The following is an 8,958-nucleotide window of genomic DNA, read 5'->3' as shown; positions in this document are numbered from 1 at the left end:
TTTAGAATTGTTCTCTCTCTCTCTCTCTCTCTCTCTCACACACACATTCTAACTTTTGTAGTTATAATAGATAGATTATGCTAGATATATTTCCATATGTCTGAATACCCTATATACAAATTTTCTAAACTGTAGGTAAAAAATTTGTTGAGTATGTAGGTTAAGAATTGTTCTCTCTCTCTCTCACACACACACACACACAAGTTCTCACTTTTATAGATATAATAGATAGATTATGCTAGATATATTTCTATATGTCTGCCTACCCTATATACAAATTTCCAAATCTGTGCCCAAAAATGTGTGGAATATATAGGTTGAGAATTGTTCTCTCTCTCTCTCTCTCACACATATTCTCACTTTTATAGGTTATATAGGTTGAGAATTTTTTGCTCTTTCCATCACTCACATTCACACTTTTATAGATATAATACATAGATTATGCCAGATATATTTACATATGTCTGAATACCCAATATACACATTTTCAAATCTGTAGATAAAAAATTAGTTGAATATATAGGTTGAGAATTGTTCTCTCTCTCTCTCTTTCTCTCTCTCTCACACACACATTCTCACTTTTATAGATATTATAGATAGATTATGCTAGATATATTTCCATACGTCTGAATACCCGATATCCAAATTTTCTAATATGTAGATAAAAAATTTGTAGAATATATAGGGTGAGAATTTTCCTTCCTCTCTTTCTCTCTCTCTTTCTCACACACACACAAGCTGAAAATTGTTCTCTCTCTCTCTCTGACTCTCTCTCTCTCTCACACACACACACATGGTCATTTTATAGATATAATAGATAGGTTATGCTAGATATATTTCTATATGTCTGAATACCCTATATACAAATTTTTAAATCTGTAGATAAAAAATTTGTTGAGTATATAGGTTGAGAATTGTTCTTTCTCTCTCTCTCACACACACATTCTCACTTTTATAGATATAATAGATTATGCTAGATATATTTCCAAATGTCTGAATACCCTATATACAAATTTTCAAATCTGTAAAGATAGAATTTGTTGAATATATAGGTTGAGAATTGTTCTCTCTCTCTCTCTCTTTCACACACATTCTCACTTTTCTAGATATAATAGATAGATTATGCTAGATATATTTCCTTATGTCTGAATACCCTATATACAAATTTTATAATCGGTAGATAAAAAATTTGTTGAATATATAGGGTGAGAATTGTTTTTACTCTCTCTCTCTCTCTCTCTCTCTCTCTCTCACGCACACATTCTCACTTTTATGGATATAATAGATAGATTATGCTGGATATATTTCCATATGTCTGAATACCCTATATACAAATGGTCAAATCTGTAGATAACAAATTTATTGAATAGATAGGTTGAGAATTGTTCTCTCTCTCTCTCTCGCAACCTTACACACACAACCACACGCAAACATTCTGATTTTATAGATATAATAGATCGATTATGCTATATATATTTCCATATGTCTGAATACCCAATATACAAATTTTCAAATCTGTAGGTAAAAAATTTGTTGAATATATAGGTTGAGAATTGTTCTCTCTCTCTCACACACTCACATTCTCACTTTTATAGATATAATGTATAGATTATGCTAGATATATTTCTATATGTCTGAATACCCTATATACAAAGTTTAAAATCCGTAGATAAAAATACGTTGAGTATATAGGTTGAGAATTGTTCTCTCTCTCTCTTACGCATACACACACACACACACACACACATTTTCACTTTTATAGATATAATAGATAGATTATGCTAGATATATTTCCATATGTCTGAATACCCTATATACAAATTTTCAAATCTGTAGATAAAAAATGTATTGAATATATAGGTTGAGAATTGTTGTCTCTCTCTCTCTCTCTCTCTCTCTGGCTACCTCACACACACACACATTTTCACTTTTATAGATATAATAGATAGATTATGCTAGATATATTTCCATATGTCTGAATACCCTATATACAAATTTTCAAATCTGTAGATAAAAAATGTATTGAATATATAGGTTGAGAATTGTTCTCTCTCTCTCTCTCTCTCTCACACACACATTCTAACTTTTGTAGTTATAATAGATAGATTATGCTAGATATATTTCCATATGTCTGAATACCCTATATACAAATTTTCTAAACTGTAGGTAAAACATTTGTTGAGTATGTAGGTTAAGAATTGTTCTCTCTCTCTCTCTCACACACACACACACACACAAGTTCTCACTTTTATAGATATAATAGATAGATTATGCTAGATATATTTCTATATGTCTGCCTACCCTATATACAAATTTCCAAATCTGTGCCCAAAAATGTGTGGAATATATAGGTTGAGAATTGTTCTCTCTCTCTCTCTCTCTCAAACATATTCTCACTTTTATAGGTTATATAGGTTGAGAATTTTTTGCTCTTTCCATCACTCACATTCACACTTTTATAGATATAATACATAGATTATGCCAGATATATTTACATATGTCTGAATACCCAATATACACATTTTCAAATCTGTAGATAAAAAATTAGTTGAATATATAGGTTGAGAATTGTTCTCTCTCTCTCTCTTTCTCTCTCTCTCACACACACATTCTCACTTTTATAGATATAATAGATAGATTATGCTAGATATATTTCCATACGTCTGAATACCCGATATCCAAATTTTCTAATATGTAGATAAAAAATTTGTTGAATATATAGGGTGAGAATTTTCCTTCCTCTCTTTCTCTCTCTCTTTCTCACACACACACAAGCTGAAAATTGTTCTCTCTCTCTCTCCGACTCTCTCTCTCTCTCTCTCACACACACACACATGGTCATTTTATAGATATAATAGATAGGTTATGCTAGATATATTTCTATATGTCTGAATACCCTATATACAAATTTTTAAATCTGTAGATAAAAAATTTGTTGAGTATATAGGTTGAGAATTGTTCTTTCTCTCTCTCTCACACACACATTCTCACTTTTATAGATATAATAGATTATGCTAGATATATTTCCAAATGTCTGAATACCCTATATACAAATTTTCAAATCTGTAAAGATAGAATTTGTTGAATATATAGGTTGAGAATTGTTCTCTCTCTCTCTCTTTCACACACATTCTCACTTTTATAGATATAATAGATAGATTATGCTAGATATATTTCCTTATGTCTGAATACCCTATATACAAATTTTCAAATCTGTAGATACAAAATTTGTTGAGTATATAGGTTGAGAATTGTTCTCTCTCTCTCTCTCTCTCACTCACTCACTCACTCACTCACTCACAAACACACACACACATTCTACCTTTTATAGATATAATAGAATATGCTAGATATATTTCCATATGTCTGAATACCCTGTATACAAATTTTCAGATCTGTACATAAAAATTAGTTGAATATATAGGTTGAGAATTGTTCTCTCTCTCTCTCTCTTCTCTCTCTCTCTTTCACACACATTCTCACTTTTCTAGATATAATAGATAGATTATGCTAGATATATTTCCATATGTCTGAATACCCTATATACAAATTTTATAATCGGTAGATAAAAAATTTGTTGAATATATAGGGTGAGAATTGTACTTACTCTCTCTCTCTCTCTCTCTCTCTCTCTCACTCACACATTCTCACTTTTATGGATATAATAGATAGATTATGCTGGATATATTTCCATATGTCTGAATACCCTATATACAAATGGTCAAATCTGTAGATAACAAATTTATTGAATAGATAGGTTGAGAATTGTTCTCTCTCTCTCTCTCGCAACCTTACACACACAACCACACGCAAACATTCTGACTTTTATAGATATAATAGATCGATTATGCTAGATATATTTCCATATGTCTGAATACCCAATATACAAATTTTCAAATCTGTAGGTAAAAAATTTGTTGAATATATAGGTTGAGAATTGTTCTCTCTCTCTCACACACTCACATTCTCACTTTTATAGATATAATGTATAGATTATGCTAGATATATTTCTATATGTCTGAATACCCTATATACAAAGTTTAAAATCCGTAGATAAAAATACGTTGAGTATATAGGTTGAGAATTGTTCTCTCTCTCTCTTACGCACACACACACACACACACACACACACACACATTTTCACTTTTATAGATATAATAGATAGATTATGCTAGATATATTTCCATATGTCTGAATACCCTATATACAAATTTTCAAATCTGTAGATAAAAAATGTATTGAATATATAGGTTGAGAATTGTTGTCTCTCTCTCTCTCTCTCTGGCTACCTCACACACACACACATTTTCACTTTTATAGATATAATAGATAGATTATGCTAGATATATTTCCATATGTCTGAATACCCTATATACAAATTTTCAAATCTGTAGATAAAAAATGTATTGAATATATAGGTTGAGAATTGTTGTCTCTCTCTCTCTCTCTCTCTCTCTCTCTCTCTCTCTCTCTCTCTCTGGCTACCTCACACACACACACATTTTCACTTTTACAGATATAATAGATAGATTATGCTAGATATATTTCCATATGTCTGAATACCCTATATACAAACTTTCAAATCTGTAGATAAAAAATTTGTTGAGTATATAGGTTGAGAATTGTTCTCTCTCTCTCACACGAAACTGTGCGCTCGGCTTCTTCCCCCCTTCCCACCCCAAATGCTTGGGAAACTGTGCACTGTTTTTGTTGGTTTTCAAGCTGCCTCTTCCCCCCCCCACACACACACACAGTCTAACAGTAGTAGGAGGTCAAGAGAAAGAGGGTGAGAGAGAGAGAAGAGTAAGTTGGTGAGAGAGAGAGAAAAGAGAAAGAGGGTGTTGGTTTTATATTTTTATTATCGTCTAATATTTTGAAAGCTGAATTTCTAATAAAATGTGCATCTATAGGAGATAATGCCTGGGAATGTGTTCCCCCCCCCACAGTTTAACAGTGGTGTGACGTCAAGAGAAAGAGGGTGAGAGAGAGGGAAGAGTAAGTGGGTGAGAGAGAGAAAGAGAGAGAAAAAAAAGAAAGACGGTGTTGTTTTTGTGAAAAAAGTTGTTATTTACAATTGTTCGCATTCTTGGCCTTTTGGTCAAGATCAAAGTGTAGTATCTGTTCTTCAGATGCTGCACTTCTATTTCTTGTTCTCTTTCGGTGGAGGAGAAATCCTCCACGACTGAGACAATTTTTATTTTTGTACCTTTTCTCCACGTTAAAAAAACGACCCTGGTGTCTAACTCTGTCCCGTGGGGAGGCATAGTAAATAGGTACAATTGTTCGCCATTAGTGGATGTTGACGTCACGTCACGTGACATGACTAAGCGTTTTTTTTTTTAGTATGAATAACATTTTTTGTTTTAATTATAAAGTCTACACTTAATTTTATAGAAAATGATGTATATATAATAGAAAAAAAAAAATTACTGGTTTTGTTGGATTCAAGTGGATCCCCCCCCTCCAGTTTAAGAGATAGCAGGTCACGTGGTAATATACAAAATGGCTAGCGTAAATATAAAGATCGTTTTTTTTATCGACGAATATTTTGAAAGCTGAATTTTTTTTTATTCCTGTACATTTTTTCCTGATATTTTTCGTTAAAACTCTTGTATAAATACTATTTTTAACCAGTTAAATACGTTGGAGACATTGTCATGGAGTTTAATAATCTCTAGAACAAAGCAGAAGAGAAATTACAAAAGTATCGGTAAAACAAAGTGTTTGTTTACATTTGTTCGCCATTACTGGATGTTGACGTCACGTCACGTGACATGACTAAGCGTTTTTGGATTATGTAATATTAACATTAAAATGACAGGTTTTTTTGGGGGCCCCCCTAGGAGAGAAATGATCAGTTCACCCCCTTTTAATGGTCCGTTTGGTGTGGAATTTCGATATTTGTCATGCGGGTGATCAAGGTTCAATATGATACATAATTTGTCAACTTTGGTTGTGTCTGTCAAAAGTTTGAGCTGACGTCACGTCACGTGACACGTATTGAATAACGTTAAATTTTTGTGAAAAAAGTTGTTATTTACAATTGTTCGCATTCTTGGCCTTTTGGTCAAGATCAAAGTGTAGTATCTGTTCTTCAGATGCTGCACTTCTATTTCTTGTTCTCTTTCGGTGGAGGAGAAATCCTCCACGACTGAGACAATTTTTATTTTTGTACCTTTTCTCCACGTTAAAAAAACGACCCTGGTGTCTAACTCTGTCCCGTGGGGAGGCATAGTAAATAGGTACAATTGTTCGCCATTAGTGGATGTTGACGTCACGTCACGTGACATGACTAAGCGTTTTTTTTTTTAGTATGAATAACATTTTTTGTTTTAATTATAAAGTCTACACTTAATTTTATAGAAAATGATGTATATATAATAGAAAAAAAAAATTACTGGTTTTGTTGGATTCAAGTGGATCCCCCCCCCCTCCAGTTTAAGAGATAGCAGGTCACGTGGTAATATACAAAATGGCTAGCGTAAATATAAAGATCGTTTTTTTTATCGACGAATATTTTGAAAGCTGAATTTTTTTTTATTCCTGTACATTTTTTCCTGATATTTTTCGTTAAAACTCTTGTATAAATACTATTTTTAACCAGTTAAATACGTTGGAGACATTGTCATGGAGTTTAATAATCTCTAGAACAAAGCAGAAGAGAAATTACAAAAGTATCGGTAAAACAAAGTGTTTGTTTACATTTGTTCGCCATTACTGGATGTTGACGTCACGTCACGTGACATGACTAAGCGTTTTTGGATTATGTAATATTAACATTAAAATGACAGGTTTTTTGGGGGGCCCCCCTAGGAGAGAAATGATCAGTTCACCCCCTTTTAATGGTCCGTTTGGTGTGGAATTTCGATATTTGTCATGCGGGTGATCAAGGTTCAATATGAGACATAATTTGTCAACTTTGGTTGTGTCTGTCAAAAGTTTGAGCTGACGTCACGTCACGTGACACGTATTGAATAACGTTAAAATGACAGGTTTTTTTGGGGGCCCCCCTAGGAGAAAAACGATCAGTTGACCCCTTTCTACTGGTCCGTTTGACGTGAAATTTCGATATTTGTCATCCGGGTGATCAAGGTGCAATATGATACCAAATTTGTCAACTCTGGTTCCGTCTTTCAAAATTTTTAGCGTTACAAACAAACATACATACATACATACATACACACCGATTTTTGCCTTTTATATATATAGAAGACTAGCAGGGCTACCCGGCGTTGCTCGGGACCGTATAAACAATGAAAAAACAAAAGCAGATATTGAATATATGTTTTATTCTTAGGGGAGAGGAATCTTTCATCTCTATGTATTATTTGTTTTATCTACCCTAGGACTGGTATTGTTCATGTTTTATCCCTAGCGTAGGTAATTTACAGCATGTATATGAAATTGTTTTACCTTAGGGAGAAGAGAACAGGTAATATACAACATAATGTGTCTATATTACATCCCTGGCAACGCCTAGAAACCAGCTAGAACATGTATTTCAGTCAATCTTTATTACATCCTGGGCTATGCCGGGAAACCAGCTAATCTCTATTTAGTGACTTGACCACCAAAATACCTCCCTAAGTGTGTCCTTTCTTTTGAACTTATTAGATATAGGTATCTAGAAATGTGTATGAAATTTTGTTGAATGCATTGTTCACTATGATTTTCTTATTGTTCTACACAATATCAACTGTAGCGAAATAAAACAGTAAACTTAGTGTAGTGTTAGAATAAAGAGCAAAGGAAAAATTAGAATCATATTCTGTAATTGCAAATCTAAATTTGCTAGCGTGTACCAGTATTTGCCAGGTTGTGGAAATTTGGAATTTATAACATATGTAGTGGCCTTTTCCTAGATACCTATTGCTAAAAATTATACTTTCATTTTGTTAGAAACATCTCTCTCCGGATGCCTTGCATCATCCAAAATAAAAACAAATATTTTTATAATTGTTTCAGTACATTGCTACACAATGTGAAATTTGTTGACGTTTGTAAAAAAAAAAATCATGAATGTGCTTATATTCCAAAAAAGAAAATATCAGTGCTCAGTATTGAAAATGTTTGAGATTCAAAAGTCTGTAACATTTCTACTAACTTCATAAGATGTCATGTGAGAAACTGAATTGAATATCAAGACATTATCTGAAGCGTTTTTATTTTGGTGTAACATATGTGTTTACAGTGAACCTTAACTTTTAATAAACAGCTTGGTATGCAATGACATTGGCTAAGAATCTTAGACAAAATATATATAAATTGGAAAAATGTGTGAACAAATGAAAAAAAAAATGATCTGCTCCACTTGATGACATCAAGCACAGTAATATTTTAGCGAAGAAACTATGAAATTGATGTTCAGTGATTAGTTTGGATGAATGAGAAAATGTAATTGTTTGATGCATAAAAAATAACTCATTTGCTGTATTTGATATTAAGCAGCAAAATATAGTGATTTGAATATTTAGGAAAACATCAAACCAGATTATGTAAAAAAAAAAAAAAAAAAAAAAAAGATGAAATTAGAAAATATATATTTTCTGTTTATGAGTTTTGCCAATCAAAATTTTGTGGCAGAAATTGGGTGATTACCATGTAATTTTATTTTTGTTAAAATTCTTAAATTATTTGAATGTTTATTATAATTTCTAATTAGTGACTTGTTATCATCAAAATCCGCCCCAAAGAGTGTCCTTTCTTTTATTAGGTATCAGAATAGGTATTTCTATCTATATTAGCACTTATCAAGGCTAATAGGCAACTCGAGGATGAGAGTTCAAACGCGCACAGTAGTCAAATTTGGGAAAGAGGATGGAACAACTTTCTCTTCTGCCTCTCTCTCACCCTGTTTCTCTTCTCTCTATATTAGCACTTATCAAGTCCATTGAAAACAAATCGTTGGTCAAAGAAATATAATGAAAATTCTCAGAGTGAAAAAAAAAATGGGATTTT

At 32.4% G+C, this 8,958-nt stretch overlaps 2 pseudogenes; both read left to right on the top strand.

The window, feature by feature from the left end:
• The first annotated feature begins 5,077 nt into the window (after window positions 1-5,077).
• On the top strand, window positions 5,078-5,211 carry LOC145264939 (U2 spliceosomal RNA; annotated as a pseudogene).
• Window positions 5,212-6,046: 835 nt separating this feature from the next.
• LOC145264917 (U2 spliceosomal RNA) lies at window positions 6,047-6,180 on the top strand (annotated as a pseudogene).
• The last annotated feature ends 2,778 nt before the right edge of the window (window positions 6,181-8,958 follow it).

The sequence above is a fragment of the Euprymna scolopes genome, chromosome 3 (genome assembly GCF_053919585.1).
Source record: "Euprymna scolopes isolate OS-2025 chromosome 3, ASM5391958v1, whole genome shotgun sequence".
Classification (NCBI taxonomy): domain Eukaryota; kingdom Metazoa; phylum Mollusca; class Cephalopoda; order Sepiida; family Sepiolidae; genus Euprymna; species Euprymna scolopes.
Note: the sequence above shows the minus strand (reverse complement) of the source record. Positions and strands in the feature narration are given on the sequence as shown.